The sequence below is a fragment of the Passer domesticus genome, chromosome 5 (genome assembly GCF_036417665.1).
Source record: "Passer domesticus isolate bPasDom1 chromosome 5, bPasDom1.hap1, whole genome shotgun sequence".
Lineage (NCBI taxonomy): Eukaryota > Metazoa > Chordata > Aves > Passeriformes > Passeridae > Passer > Passer domesticus.
The window spans coordinates 39,932,699-39,950,004 of record NC_087478.1 but is presented as its reverse complement, the minus strand read 5'-3'; positions in this window follow the sequence as shown (position 1 = coordinate 39,950,004).

Below are 17,306 nucleotides of genomic sequence, written 5' to 3'. Positions count from 1 at the left end.
TAAACCGGGGATGGGCAGGGAATGCCTGACATGGGGCACGGCAGGAATATAATCCCGGCCATGGGCAGGAGTGTTGCATCGAGCACGGGTAGCAGGAAAAAAGGGAAAGAAACAAAAAGAGAAGTCTAAATGTGTGAGAGATGCAGCAAGATAACGGGAAAAGCCACTTGATAGAGTGTTTCATAGATGCGCAAAAAATTGAGACCCGACCAGGCGAGACTCCCTATTACTTCTGAAGAGCGCTTGCCACAGCCACCCGCTGCGGTTCCAAGAGAGAGAGCGTTTCTCAGAGACATATCTCTCGGGATGTACTTCTCCCTGTTGATTTTTCCACTAGGTATCCTTCCTCAAGGACTAGCACAGAGCAGGCTCCGTGCCAGCAGCCCGAGGTCGGAGGGAGCAGGACACGCCGGGACCCCAGGCGGAGGCAGGGCGGCGGCGGGACGGGCGCGTCTGCCCCGGGCGGGGCGCGGGGTCCCGGCTCCGCTCCGCCTGCCCTGCCCTCCGTGCCTGCCCGGCTGCCCCCACCTGCTCCGGGCTCTCTTTCTGCCTCTCAGCTGCTGAGTCGTAAAGCCCAGAAAGATGACCCGAAGGTGAGGGCAGGGTAACCTCCAACGTGTGAGTATAAAAACGTAAAGCTCAAGACTGGCGTCAGCCTCCATCGCGTTACTGCTTTTGCTGTGAGGTTTTGTTGGTTTTTGTTGTTTTTTTTTTTTTTTTTGGTTTTCTCTGCTCAGATACAGACGAATGCTCCATATGTTGAATACAAATACAGATACAATGCAGAACATTTCTGTCTCTCTGAATTCATTTAAGGACAGATACACGTGTCACACGCAGCAGGAACACACGCTGTGAGTATTCTTCTGTCCTGGATGTTCCCTTAACCGCAGAAACGTTCCTCTAAAATGCAAAGAGCAGAGATCGGTGTTGTTTTCCTCCCCTACCCTCTGCGACTGAATCGGTGTCGCAGGAATACCCAAAATTTTCAAAATCCTGCCGCAAGGAGCACCTGGTGAGAAAAGTTTAATCAACTGAATTTTTTCTTCCCTGAAACAACTTTTACAGCACAACAAAATTTAAATTCAATTGTTGCTTTGGTTTATGCTGAAATAAATACACACAGAAGTGAAATAGAGTGCACTGGATGATATTAGATGTTTTAATAACACGGATTTTTGCATACAGTTGGGAACACATCCTTCTGTACTACTAAGAGAGAAAATAAAAGTAAACAAAACCCCCAGACCCCCAAAACATATCTATCACATTTTACGGGCTGTGCTAGTCTACCAGAAAGTTTCAGGTATCATTCGTATGCCTGAGAACCCAGGTTAGATGAGGTAGACACTCACACTTCCCTCTAGTCCTATTTTCTATTATTTCCATGATCTAGAAAGACCAATCTGCAGCTAATTTTGCTCTGTGGGTGTTCAATAGTTCAGAAAGCTCTATGAATGAGAATCATATTTCATAGATATTTTCTAGTGCCCACTTTCTGTCACAGAGTTCTTCAATAGCCTAATTACCCATATTTTTATGTAACTGAAATTTAAAGGAATGATGGGTTTTTTTCCTCAGGAAGAGACTAATTGCCATTTTTTCCTGCCATTAAAACCTGTGATCGCTTAATTGCTGCCTTTTTGGTTTTGGTGGGTTTTTTTTTTTTTTTTTTTTTGGTTTTTTTTTTAGGTTTTTTTTTCAGAGGTAGTATTTCCTAGTGATTTGAAAGGGACAAATATGTCGTATGTTTTGAACCGTATTTTTTTTTTTTTTGCCATTGGTCTGTTTCCATTTTCTTTTTCTTGGAAACTGACAAGGCAGAAACTTCAGTGTTGAAAATCTTCTTTGCTTTCTTACCACGTTTTATGTTCTGGATGTATTATCTTCAAGTTCCCTGGATCAGGCTCAATTGAGCTTGGACAATTATATTTTTTTCAGTAGAACTCAGCTGTCATCTGCTTCTCAGATACTCCTTGACTTACTTTTTCTGGCTCTTTCCTACATCTGTACCTTGTACTGCTTCACAAAGAATGGTATAATAATAATTTTAACCCTTTCAACTGTTAATTTCCTAAATTGCCTCAACTTCAAGTCATCTTCATATCACATTTCTCCCAGTGCAGAAGAGAAGCTGTTATAAGGGAAAAAGCCAACCTCTTTGCAGATTTGTCTCTCTCTCCCTTTTATTTTTAAATATTCTTGTCTAAAGAAAATATTTATAACTATTCATTAGTGCAAGTCAATTTCGGAAGCTCAGTTTATCTTTGCTTGCTCTCAGCATGCGATTTAGACAGCCTGTCCAGGCCTATAAATCAGGTCAATTCACAACTGTGAGGCACTGAAGATAACGAAACAATCAGGTAAATGGCAGATTCATGGAAGAACAGATATATAAACCTCTATTTACTTTGTCATAAAACTACCATCATAGCATACGGATAACACCGAACACAAAAGCTGTAATCACCAAACAAAAGGAGAGTACCATTCTGCTCATGTTCCTGCAGTAGAGGGTACTGGGGATTATAATAAGGAACTCTCAGTATTGCAGTTACCAGTTTTATGTCTTTGGAATAATCACGAAAAGAATGGAAGAAAATTCAAGATTCTCAATCTTGCCATTAAATATATTTATGTCTCAGAATTTTTTAATTTTTCTTTTAAATTTTTTTAGCTAAACTTAGCAGTAGTTATATAAGTATGAAAACTCCAAGGGCAATCATTCTGGGGGTGGTCATTGCGAAAGTGTTTCATACAGCAAACTGGCTAAAGACGGTCAGAATCTTAAAGTTGATTTTAGTTATGGTGACTAACCTGCTTTGTCCCTACAACAGTTTGGCTATCAGCAGTTTAGGTTAACATGCTGGGCAGAAAACTGATTCAAATTAATTTCTATCATGTCAGGCCAAGGGACAAGATCAAGCAAAGCAACAGAACAGACAGGCAAGGGAATTCAAAGCACATTTAAATCATGAATGTAGTCAGACACTGCAGCAAAATTTCCCAGACAACGTGAATTCTCAGCATCTCTTTTCCTATAATAAGTCAAGGGGGTTTAATGTGTTTGGTCAGCACAGTGATGCTCAAAACTTCATGGTGTGTTCAACTGTTGAAAGTCTTGGAGACCTCCTCTGCTGCAAAGGATATCAGAAAAGAATTCAAAAGTAAAAGGCAGATGGTGCTTTACACATCAGATAATTTTTAGTAAGTAAAACATTGAGCATCCTCTCTACTTCAAAGCTAATCTCCTTTAGTTATTCTAGGACTCAATCTTTTAGATTTGTGAGGTTGTGCACTTTCAGGAATCCTTGAGAAGTTTACTGAATAGTACCAAAGAGCTTACTGATACAGAAAGAAACCCAAACACATAAGCAACTACATTATTGTCTGAATCAGAAGAATTTCTTAATATGCAACAAATTTCTGCCACTTTTTAAGAAGCCACAAATCTGTAGAAACTTCCTGGATATCCAGTGAGCTCATCCTTTGTGTTTTACAGTTCTGGGGTCTAAAACCATGAAAGTGGCATTCTGTGCAGCTTCTCCATATGAGGTATACATGCATGGCAGAGCTTTTTTTGATGCTTTGGAGTTTCAAACAGCAACACCAGCTCAGTGCCCCAGGGAATCATGATCTTCAAATCATGAAAAGCTTAAAAGTATCATTTCAACAGAATAATTTGAAGTATCATTTCTCTTTTAATTTTTTTCCCATTAAAGCACTACCATTACATTTCCAGAACTTTGGGATTCTCTAACCCTTCTCATGAAAAAATAGATTCTATAGTTACATTACTATAAAGTAAACACAACATGTATGCACCAACACACCAGCAGTTAAAACAACTGAAAATGCAAAATTTTAGGACATACACACACACATATATGTATAACCAATTGGAAATTGTTTAATAGGAGTCAGTTTGGATTAAAAAAGGCCATAAGAAAACAATATTCACTCCTACTCCTAATGTCCATTTCCTTTTAATTTTTTTTCCCTTTTACTAAAATCCTTTTATATGAGAAAGCAAATAGTGCAGTTAGAAGTGCCACCACAGTGTGTCATGGGAGCTATGCTTCGGGCACCTCCTCCTTACTCTCACTTCTCAGCAACTCATTCCCAGGCTAGACTGAATCTTTCTCATTTCTCTGATTACACATTTTCCCCAAATACCTAATTCAATCACTTTTTTCATTTCTCTCCAGTGAGCTATGAATATTTTAATTTAGATTCCAGGGTATAATATATACAAGAGACATGGGTGAAAAGCCTGATATAACTTTGTTGAGTATTGAATATTCATGTAATCCACTGTTCATTAGAGTGATCATGCTTTGAAATTTTGTGTTACAATAATGAAATAGTTAGAAATTGCAAGATTATTGTCTTAATACTGTTAGTCTTGGACTCATAACAATGACTACTGACAATTCCTGAAAGAGCAAAATTAAATTGATTTCAGAGGGTTTGTCCCATGATATTCAGTTTTTGTCAGCAATTATTCTTCAGCATTCTATGGAACATGATAACAGAAGACATAAGTATGCAGTGTTACATTACTCTGGTTCAATTATGCCATATAAATAAGAATTGGACTCCACATTCTGAAACTTTTGAAATAATCTCTCCTGCCTCCTTCACAAATTTCTCAAAGAACTGTGCTTTTTCGTCCTACCCAAAAGAGAATTTACTCTAACTAGTTATTTAAAATCACACAGCCATTAAGAGATTTTGAAATAAAAATACTGAGGAATATTTCCTCTGTGCACAGTAAAGAGGCAATATATTATTAGTACCGTAAATCACTGAGAATATGCTGAGACCTTCGGCTTGATCACATAAGAGCTCTTCCCCAGAAGTCCTTAAGAGATTTCCAAACAACCAGTAGCCTTTCCTTTTTATTCTCTTTTTTTATTATTTTTCTTTTCTTTTTTTTTTAAATAAAGGTAGCCTCAAAGAGTCAAGGACATCCTTCCACAGTTCTTCCACTGCAACATAAGAAAATACAAAGAATCACTTAGAAGTGTTTTTTTCCTTTTCAGTTTGTTGGTTAATTTTCTTCTTCAGAAAATTTCATTAAGCAGGGCCAAAGCACCAGTCTTAAATTGATTCTTAATATGTAAGGTTTGTTGCTTGACCATTTATGAGCAAATAATTTAGAAATCGTTACATCTAATTGTTCTGAATTTAGGAGTGATAGCCAGAAACAAAATATGGATTCAAAGAACTGTGGTTTCAGGTCTGTGCCAGTACGCACATACCAAGTATATACCACTTCTGCAACTTCCAGTTTTTTTACCTAAGAGGGATGGAAAGCTTTTATGTAATTTGCACATCTGTGAACTGAAATTTGCATGCATAGTATTTAAGAAATTCCTTGGAGATTGAAAAGCAGACATCCCAATAAAGACAAACAAAGTGGTAATAAGAATACATGTTACAGCAAACACAGGCAACCAATCATTTACAACGTAAGCAAAAACATCACTGACTAAGAAAGCACCCCTTCTGAAAAATAAAAAGAGGCTTTGCATCTGAAGAATATTTTGCATTTGCATAACACCTTTCAATTTCAGTGCTTCATAAACATGAATTAACTACAACCATGTCTAAACTAGAATGCAGCTTATAAATATACACTGCTCTAGAAAGAAAAGTTTGTCATCTGTGGCAGCCTACAGCAGCCTAGATTGTGCTGTTAAGGCAATCAGGCAATGCTGCAGTGTTTATCCCTTATCAAAGCCATCCAGAGCAGTGCATCCTCCTGGATATATGTCCTGACAGCAGTTCCACATCTGTGATCACCATCTGTATCATAATGGCATCAAGCCTTGGTGCACTCACTCCTCTCTCCCCCGGCCCCCTCCCAGCAGAAATATGTTACACTGGCAAGAGAACAGTTGCACTGTTATAACTGCAGGTAAGCGAAGGGATTCGGCGAGCACAGAGTGCTCACACCCCAGATTAACACGCTGATGTCAGCCATGCCTTGTGCTGTAGACATGATCTCAGCTTCAATTCACTATCCCGGTGCATTGATTTGTGCTGCTGGAGCCATGTTTAATTGAGACCCAGAGGGGACTGTTTTCTAATCACCCGATGATGTAGCCCCAATCCTGAAAACACCTCCATACATGCCTAATTTTAAGAAGATGAGCAGCATGACTCAAATGCTTAAACTTAAGCTTGTCTGTATCTGTAAATTTCATGTACCCATACCAAGGGGAGGATGGATTGTTGATTTAAACAGTGAGGCCTGACTTCCAACTCTTGATTTTAATTGAGATGCCTACGGAATACTTTGGGTTTCAACTGAAAATATTCAGCAGTCAAAGATTACAAGCAGGTTTGAAGAGCACTATACTGACCTGAAGGTATCCTGTAGCATTTTATACTGTTGATTTAGGTAAAAGTAAAATTCTTCAAAATCAGGAATAAATACTTAGTGCAGACACAAACTTAAGTTTCTTCCAGCTTTTCTCCTCATTGTCACCAATCTCCCTTGGATAAACAAGTGGTCCAGCTGTATTTATATTAACTGATGAGACAACTTGACATTCACTGTTAGGGCTAAGAGGTAAATGGTACCTTTGTACTCATGTAGCTACAATGATCTCTCTCCATAGGGCTATATCTTTAGGAGTAAGGTAAGACATGGGAAGTGAACATCTCTGACCCTATTGCAGTGAATATCATGAAAAGAAAAAGGTTTGTTTACATAGATGAGACCCCTTTGCTGTGTGAATAGCCAGCTGAGGTCTGAATGCAGAAAAAATAATGTTAGAGACCACCCCTACATACCTAAGGGGATTTTGAAGTTGTGAAGGAGTTAAAAAATAAGCAGACATGGTGTATGGCCTCTGGCAGGTTTACACAGGTCCATCAGACAGCAGTAACTCCCTACAGTCTAAAGCTTCAGAACGGGGCTGTCCATCACAGAGAAATGCCTCACTTCAGAGATTCAGCTGTTACTGGAACCCTGGAATCTTTTAGGTTGGAAAAGTCATCAAGTCAAGACATCAAGTCCACCTACCAGCTTAGCACTGCCACTAAGCCATGTCAGCCACTAAGCCATGTCCCGTATCCACACATCTTTTGAATACCCCCAGGGATGGAGACTCCATTACTTCCCTGGGCAACATATTTCAATGCTTGACAACCCTTTCCATGAAGAAATCTTTTGCTAATATCCAGCCTAAACCTTCCATGGCACAATTTGAGGCCGTTTCCTCTCATCCTGATACTTGTTACCTCAGAGAAGAGGCTGACACTCACCTGGCTACAGCCTCCTTTTAGGTGGTTGTAGAGAGAAATAAGTAAGTCTTATTTTCTCAAGGCTAAACAGCCCCGGCTCCCTCAGCTGCTTCTCATAAGACTTGTGCTCCAGACCCTTCATCAGCTTGGTTGCCCTTCTCTCAACATGCTGCAGCATCTCAATGTCTTTTGGTAGTGAGGGACCCAAAACTAAACACAGTACTTGAGGTGTGTTAAGTACAGGACAACACTGACAGTTTACCACTCAACAAAGTTTCTCAGGAACCTGGTGACATGGTTTAAACCCAGACAGAAGCCAAGCCCCATCCAGCCCTTTACTCACTCCCCTACTATTGGGAGCAGGGAGAGAATCAGAAGGGAAAATACTAGGAAACTCATGGATTGTGATAAAGACAGCTTAATAGGGAAAGCAAAAGCCACACATGCAAGCAAAGCAAAACAAGAAATTCATTCACTGCTTCCCATGGGCAGGCAGGTGTTCAACCCTTCCCAGGAGAGCAGGGCCCCATCACCCATAACAGTGACTTGAGGAGATGAAGACCATCACTCCAAATGTCCCTCTTCTTCCCTCCACTTTATATACCTTAATATATGGTCTGGAATAACCCTTTGGTTAATTTGGGTCACTTGCCCTGGCTGTGTTTCCTTCCAACTTCCCATGCATCCCCAAATTCCTCTCTAACATGGCAGTACAGAAAGCAAAAAAGGCCTTGGTTCTACCTAAGGCCTTCTCAGCAGTAACAACATGTCTGTATTATTCACCCTGTACTCAACACAAATCCAAAACAGCTCCATACCAGCCTGTGAAGAAAATTCTTTCTCTGAAGAAAATTATCCCTATCCCAGCAAACACCAGCACACCTAGAGATGAGGAATTGGCTACTATATACACATTTGTTTATAACATTTAGTTTTGATATAATACTGATTTCATCTGATAGCTTGTACTGGGTGATCCTGCTCACTATCTTTTGGTGTGATAGGACAGTTGTGTTTTGAAATTCTTACTGTGTGCAGACGCCAGCATCATCACAAGATAGCCTACAGCCCTGGTACCAGGGTGAGACTGTGTGTATTTCTAACAGTAATTGAAGCAAGAAGAGAATAGTGCATTTCTCTGTCATGCATAGCAACCATTTCATTTCTCCCTTTCACAACATATTACTACTAGCTATCATCCATATTTGCAATGCAGAATATGCCCTTTTGAATATAAAATTCAATAGCAACAGTTTCTTTCCAGATCATAATCTTTGTGATTATACAGTTGATTTTACAGTAGTCCTGGTCCTGGTTTATGCTCCCAACCAACTAGGTCCTTTTGGAATAAGGCCTTGAAGCCATCACACAAGCCTGCACAATAAAGTCACCGTTACAGTCAGGGACTGCCTGGCTTCTTTCCAGTCCTACATCTTTTAGCACAGGAGCTAGGCTTAAATAGTAATAGTATCCATACATAGTAAAATCAGTGGGAGTTAATTATCTAAACAACTTTGTGGATTTGGACTGAGTCAATACTAAGTCAAAAGTCTTTATGCCTTTTACTAAATATTTACTAAATAATTACTCTGTTTCCTTTATACTGCTTCAGGAATTAGGATACCATCAGCTAGCAGAACAGAAAGGAAGCCAGTGGAGTACATTCCTTTTATTTTCTTGAGTTTAGGTGCCTGGGCCTCAGGGAATAATCTTGCTGAAGTAATAATTAACAATTTAGCAGTTAAAAAACCATGGACTTGACCAACAGGCACAGAAAAGTTTCACAGGAGCAAGTATCCTTCACTGTGAGGCATTATACCCCAGTCCAACATAGGAGAATATCTTCAGGAGAAGACATACGCCTTGGCATGTGCACCTCTGCTGTGTAAACTGTCTCATTCTCCTGCTTTGTGTTGATCTGTCAGATGCAAACATGCAGCCCACGTGGTTTTCTGCCCTTTTTAAATATTTCTGATTATAGTTCATCTAAAATGCCATCTTTGGCATCTGTGTCAGAAACATTCAGGCATCTGAAATCCACCTAAAACTGTCATTAGAGACCTAGGTTCCTTACGGAACTAAAGTTAAATCTGTGAAAAAGCATATTTCTCAAGGACTCAGTTTTGATTGTATCATTGGACTTGAAATAGACAAAGATGCTAGAAAATGCTTTATAAAATATTTTCCCTATTGGGAGAGTAAGCTTAATATACTTTTTGTTGTTTTTTATCTCAAATTGTTTTTATTTTAATTGTCTCACTCTGAAGTCAACACCAGGTTTTTTTCTTAAGTCAATGTTCTGTGCAATAAAACTGCTTTCTAGTTAGGATAAAAGTAAGAAATTCTTTTGTATAGGAATTAACGAACCATTTAAAGAAATTTTCATTTGTTTTTCTTTTATTTAATTCTAATGGAGACAAACTACTTGTGATTCAATGCCCCAGACATCAGTTTTTCCTAACACTTTGCAGTTGGTCATTTGTGCAAGACCTTGATCAGGCAAACCCCCGGTGATTTTAATGAAAATGCTTCAACTAAAACACACAAAATAGTCTCCAAGTATTACATCATATGCAGATTCCTACCCTGCTGGTTTTCGGATTTTATTATTAGAAAAGGAGTGAAAAGGAAATCTAGAAAATAGATTTAGAAGCTGCTTCAGCCTAGAATTTGTCATATGTTGTGTATTAGAAGATTCCTTCTACTTCATGATGCCTTATCACCTTTAAAAGTAATTAATGAACTGTTATAGTGCCAGTATGAGATTAGGGAACAGCAGTACTTTGCCACTGTGGAATTTTCAGTGATGTTTCCGTGCTTTCCTAGATGAGAAAAGATGAGTGGAGTACAAAAATTTATTTCTGTTCCTCTGAAAAATGGCTGGAGGGATGGATTAATTCTACCATTTCAGTAGGGTTTGAGTATTTTTCATGCATGGCTGGAATCTAGCAAAGGAAGAGGGCTCATGTTTTAATGTGTGTCTGGCCCATTGGAGAGACGACATGTGGAGATCTCTGTCTCTCTGAGCAGGAAGACGAGAACAGGCATGCTGGAAGCTTACACAGGAAAACAATATCAAGGATTTTGGTGTAAAGTTGCAAAGTGATAGGCTTAATGGGTGCAGGTACTGACAGGATCCCAGGGACTGGCATTAAATAAGAACTCCCTCTGTAATGACTGGAATAGTGTACACCCCCAGGGGACATTTGTTTCAGATGTTTGTCTCTAAAAGATGGTCTCTTTCAATAGATGAGCACACTCAGAAGCTTGTTTCTTTCTGAAAATCATTTTCAATTGAAAAGGTCAGTTCCTCTAAATACTGTAAAATCTACTTAAATTACCTAAAAATTAGTTCCTCTTGTGAAAGATTAAATAATGACCTAAAGTTAAATAATGAATCAATGGATCCAGCTCAATTGAGCAGAAGCTTTTGCAACACAGCCACAAGAAAAATGTTTCCTTTGTGTATGTGTGTATTTAAGAAATCATATCTGACCATGAGTGTGTCAACAGTTTATCTTTAATTCCAGTGGCAATGATAAGAAGCAATTTAAAAATATATCTTTCAAGAAGAGAAGTAAATTTTATACACGGGTTGTGAAGACGCCTTATCTTGGAGGCTGTCTGGTTGATAGGGGGTCCTAGTCCTTCTTAAAGTTTGCTTATCTACAAATCCTGTGATCATATTTCCTCTAGTGCTGCAAGAACTCACACTGATTATCTTTGGATGTAGGCAGCATAAGTGGCTTTTTTCATTATGCAAATTTAGCATACATCTATTGAAAGAAAAATATTTTTTATATAGAAAAAGCTTTATTAAAGATATTCAAAACCCTACACTATATTTGTATCAGGAAAGTATTTTTGTCACAATTTTGAAAAGAAAAATATTTTGTGTCTCTTCAAGTTCTACAACCTTCCAGGCATAGACAGTTTCTTTGATGTAGCCAGTATGTTTTCAATATAACTTTCTCAATGGATACAGTTTGAGCTAGGGCTGTTGGAAGTGTACTCAGATTAGTTTTAGGTTTGGTGATAAAATCAAATCTTGGTCACCAAGCATTGCTGACCCAGCAGCTTGGAACACAGCAGTTCATCTAAACTGCTCTATTTGACTGAGATGCCACAAGTCAGACAGTTAACACCAAAGAATACAGCCAAAAAATTCTATTGCAACATGCTGCAAAAACTATTATGACAAGTAGTAGTATAATGTACTTCACAGGAGGATTAAAAACCAAAATACAGTTATAGGTAAATCATTTAACCCTGACTGCTGTTTCCAAGTTAAACGTGCAAATCTGTAGGAGCTGAGAATTTAGCTGATGTCTCTTAACACATTTTTATCAAATTGACAGTCAGGAAAAAGGAGAGCTGGAGAAAGGACAAAAGGAGAAATAATTTTCATGTTACATCCAATCATTAACAGAAAAGCTGCTCTAGGAGATCATCTCAAGTACCTTGCTGGCATCATGTCCTGTCTCTGGTGGGCACCAGCACACGTTTAGAGAAGAATGCAAAAGCATGGCAAATATCAGGTAGGCTTTTTTACTCCCAGCATCAGGTAATCAGTGATTCAAAGATTTAGAGCTGAAAGCTTATTTGGACCATTATATGTAACAAACTGCACTACAGACAGGAGGATATTCTGCACACTTAATTTCCTTCAGCCTTTTATTGCAGACTCTTCAAGTACTTAAATGACAAAAATTTACACCATTACAGAAAGAATAGGAATACATAAGGGAGTAGAGTTTGGGAATGGAAAAGTGGTAAATCTAGTCACAGGACACTGTCTCAGTACCTAATGAAAACAAGGAGAGAAAGAGATTTGGGGCTGAATAAAGTATGGGCCAACTGTGATTGTGCAGACCAAGAACTTGACTACATCATATCTGGGGGTTTTCTTCTTACATATGCTTAGGAGTACTTGGGGCTTGTGGAATATAAAAAACTGCTTCTGTATCTGCAACACTGGATAAAAATCTGCTTACAGGGGATCAAGCTGACTGTTTTGCTCCCTGTTTTATTAAAGCACAGGAAAACCTTTACATGGAAGTCCTCTACAAGAGGGCAGAGCAGCCAAGGTGATGCTTCACGTAGACCCAGTATGCAAGTCAAAAGTAACCTGTGAGGTTTAGTGTACTTTAGGCCATGCCAGTAGCTAGTGAGCTGTAGGGAAAGAAAAAGAAAAAGAAAAAGAAAAAGAAAAAGAAAAAGAAAAAGAAAAAGAAAAAGAAAAAGAAAAAGAAAAAGAAAAAGAAAAAGAAAAAGAAAAAGAAAAAGAAAAAGAAAAAGAAAAAGAAAAAGAAAAAGAGGTTTGAGATACATCTGGATTGAGGTGAAAAATACAGAGAATACAGTGATTTTTCTGACTTCTCTTGATCATAAGACCCATGGTTTTGCCTAATCTCTCTTTTTTAACTATTCCTACCGTTTACCTTCCCAAAATTTGCAGTCTGATGGCAGTTCTGTCATTATTTGTAGCCAGATAGCACTTCTATCTTCAAGTTGTTTACTTAAAAGTGCTATCTTTTTATGTGTATTTACTTTAACTTTGCTTTATGATTTTTTCTTTCAGCAGGTCCTTATATTTACACTGTGAGAAATAATTGTTTCATGTTTATTTTCTTCATGATGTAAATTATCATAGAGCTCTTTTAAATTAATCAGATATTCACATTCCTTCTGAGCCAAGAGTCTTATCTCACTACTTTCACATATTAAACTACTCTGTATGTCAAGTCTCTCCTCCTGCCATGTACTCCATATCCTCCTTCAGATGGGCTACCTCTGTTATTCAAAATGTAGACAGAGTGAAAGTTTACAGTGGCATAACAACCTTTTCCAATTCATTCTGCATTCCTTTCTCATTAATTGTTAACTCTCTCTTTTTTGTTTGTTTTGGTTTAGTTTTGCTTTTAACAGTATAGAACATTAACTTAAGGCTTTTCATGGACTGTTCCAAATAAATTACATTTCCAAGACGTGACAGTTAATTTAAAGGTTTGTTTAGATTTCCTTCTGAGAATATTGCTCCACACTCATCAACATGACCCTGATTTGCCATTTTATTATCAGCCTCCAGTCCTCTTGAGCTCCTTATGCGAATCTTAAGTTGAGCAGGGCAAACCTCAACCTCTCTGAATAGCGATCACCAACTTTTCTGACTTTCAGTGGATTACAATCTGGATATTGACCATTCCCTCTTACACTACTGGACCATCTAGTCTACTGTCTTTCATTCATATATTTGGCTGATTCAAGAAGACTCAATATTTATGAGGTTTAAAATGAGGAAGCCAAGGTACCCAAATCACCCTATGCACAGAGCAAGGAATGGGCAATTGTGCTATTCCTAACGTACCTTTTGCTGTCTCCTTTGCTCACTGCTGCAGCCAGAATGAAGTTACACAATATGGCTGAGCCAATCCAGCTGCTCAGGGCTGCTCAGACAAGACATCTTCCTCCCACACCTCTCTTCCCACATTCTTGGACTCATTGTACTGTTTCTCTCCTCACATACCAGATCTGCCAATTGTCTGATACCTCAAGAAGCCAATTTAACTACCTAGCCCACAAAAAGCTGTTTATTCACTTTCCTGTGTCAAGTCCCTTTTTCATCCATTTAAAGAGTTGAATGGTGTAAGCACAAAGCCTGTTGAAAACCAGATTTGGCACAAGGAAAGGGTCAGGAGTCTGGCTGGAGAAAGTAGTAAGACATCCTCACTTTTAAAGACAGTGAGCCATTAGATGAGAGGAAGTCCTTTTTTGTGGACCCACTCTTAGAACAGGTTAAGCTGCCAAGCTACCTTACCACTCAGCCAAAGGAGGTCTTGCTCCTTCCCCCTATTTCCAAGTTCTCCTTTGTTTCTTCTCTTTTTTTCTCTTAGTATTCCTGGTTTTGAATCAGCTTTGGAAATCACACTGCCTGACTGAACTTTTCTGATCCTGAGGTAAGTCAACTCATCTCAGCAATCACCCAAAGCAGAATAAACAAAACTTTTTTTTGCTGGGTTTGAATTTGCATAGATTACATCAGCTTACAGGGAGATCAGATGAGATCCTGGAGACTAAGATAAGCACTGGAGCTGAGCGGTGGGTAAGAGAGGTGAGAAAGGGCAAGAAGGAGGACTAGAGTTCCCATTCCTTGTTGCATTTAAGAAGGTAATTTGAATCTATACCATAGACTGATATGGTTAAAGCTGGTTTCTAAATCTGAATTAAAAGTGGGGTTTAAAGCATATCTGTGCTGCAGTATTTTTGCAGAGAAGCATAAAATACTCAGAGTGACCTGCTTTGGAAGACAGCAGGTAATACACAAGTGCTTATAATTCCCTTTCCTTCTACTTTAAATACAAGAATGAATTGTTGACATGTCTTTCTGAAGATCTCAAGATCCATACATATGTATTTTTTCCAAAGAATGAGTCCTGCAAAACAGACTGCTTGCAATTCATTAATTACTTCTCTTAGAGGGAAGATACTGTGATGAAGAACAATTTGGTGAGCCTGTGGGTAAAAAATGTGATGTGGCCGGCTAGCCACCTTTTAGCTTTTTGCATGCAGAAAGCATGATTAGAAGGTGATCATACCCAAAACTTGAGTGGTTATTGCTTTGTATGTCAATGTGGCATGCTGGGAAGTGCCAGGGCCCTGGTCTGGAATGTTAGCACAATATTCCTGGAAGATCAGAGCTGCAGTTTAAAGAAAACTAAGGACATGTACATACAGATACAGATAATTTGAGGCACTTTGGAAGGTTAAGGACAAGCTAACTGAACTGTTGTGTCAACACTGCCTACAAAATTAACCTGTCTCTCTGCAAAGTTTTGCTACTATTCTACCCTACCCAGAAACTAGCTTACGTGCTGGGAAATGGAAATTCAAGTCCCTTCTTTTAATAAGAGCAATATCCATGCATTTTTATGTGGTTTTGTATGTTTTTCTACAAACTAAGTAGGTTTTTTGCCCCCTATGTTACTTCTCTTTGGGTTCTACAGATTAATTGAATATTGGAAGAAAGTGCATGTAGTCACTCCTTTATGGTGTACTAAACATCCTTTACTCTTGTTTTTAGGAAAGGGCTATGTTCCTCATTCTTAAGATTCTCTCATTTATTACTCTGTAAGACTTTATCATACACTCACATACTTTTTTCCTGGTTTTGGTTAGACTAATTGTAAAAGTGCATAGACTGAAAGGCCTCTTTTTCCCTCAGTTGTGGGGAAAATGTCTGCTTATTATGCTGGAGCCCTTTCTATAACTCTTTGCATAGCTACATGAATGTAACAAACATTTTGATTTACTTGTGTAGAGGGACCCACATTGCATATATTTGGTTGAAATTGATTTTGCATTTGCTAGAGGAAGAGGAACAATTTACATGCTATTTTAATTTTTGAATAAATTAAAATTGTGAGATGACTTTTCAGAAGTAATAAAACCAGCTACAAATATCTTTGAGTTCCCATTTATTTTCATAATTAAAAGTGAATATTATTTTGTAGATAAAGCTATTTCATTTTAACTTCGCAATCTAAATAATTACTTGAATACTAATTATTTGCTAGGAAGTTCTACATTGATTTGATTTTTATACCAAATATGCCTTGAACATCTCTTAGGTACTGAAAAATTTTCCCAGTCCTTTGGATATAGGAAAACTCCCTCTTTGTGCCATATATAACGTGATTCAAAGCAAAGACTTCTATGGACTTAATGTGTGCTTATGTTCATAATGCTGAAATCAGACTATTTCAAACCTGCCCTGGCAGCAGGATAAGAAATCTGAAAGTTATTTTATTTCAGGTTCCCTATTTTTTTGTGTGTGTGTTATTTGAATGAATACACAAACAAGTTTTCTAAGAGGCTCCGGTCCCTCTCTTTGTAGTTACAGTTCAGAGAATTCAGAGGCGTGGGACTGAACTGAAAATATGTGGGGTATTCCTAGAGCTGCCAGTAATAGGTAAACCATGAAATGGGCCTTTGCTTTGTTTTCTTCAGGAAAATTGAATTCTTGAACAAGGGAGGAAAGGGGAAATTTAGAAAAATACTTTTTTCAGATAAGCTCTTACTCTGGTAGGCTCCTATTTAATCATTGCCCCTGGTTGATAAAACAATTCCCTATTGTGCTGTACCTTTGGGCAGCCACATAAAGAATCTGCCCTGCGAGGGGAAAAAAAATGGAATTACTTACATCTAATATGTAGCTGTTAAATTACTACAGAAAGGAGAGGACTACGGTGTGCTAGGGCTGTGCACAGGAATTCCCACCTGCCCTGGGACTTTCACCCGCTGGCATCAGCCTTTTGGGCACAATGGCTCCTCTTTCCCCTGCTCTGCTCCAAATTGGAGGGGGGGCGGGAATAAAAGATTTTTCCTTCTGACGCTTTACTCCAAATCTCTCATTCCCAGAGGGTTGCTGTGAACAGGAACCATGGTGTGTGTTCACTTCCCTTCTGGCAAAGCCAGTGTAGAATAATAACAAAAAAGGTCGTGGAACAGCTTAGTATGAATCCAGTCTTTCGTGTTGCTGCCTCGCTTGTTCTGTGCTAGGCCACATTTTCAAAGGTGCATTCAGTCTGTAAAGGATTTCATGCAAATAGCTCGTTTACTTAAAAGTCCAGGGAGAGCAGAGGGGCCACAGCAGTCTTTTTCCCTTCATCTTCCCAGTACTCGTTCAACCCCTTGTGAAGAAGTACTGAGGTACTGAAAAGGCAGGTTATTATGCACTGAGAACTGGTGTGGCAACTGTAGCTTGCCCTTCATTAACGTGAGTTTAAGCTGAGCGACTTGACCTGAAGTGGCTGGAGCCTCGCGGGGAAAGTTTTCAGGGTTTGTGTGTGTGTGTGTGTGTGTGTGTGTGTGTGTGTGTGTGTGCGTGCGCGTTTTTACGGAGTTCCACACGGGAGCAAAGCCCCCTGTTCCCCATTTGCTGCCTGCTGCCCTGAGGGTGACAAGGCTGAAAGTTTAGCAAGTTCTGTGCATAACTCCACATCACAGGAGCAAGTGCGTATTCCCCCCCTCCCCTTTCTTTTTCCTGCTTC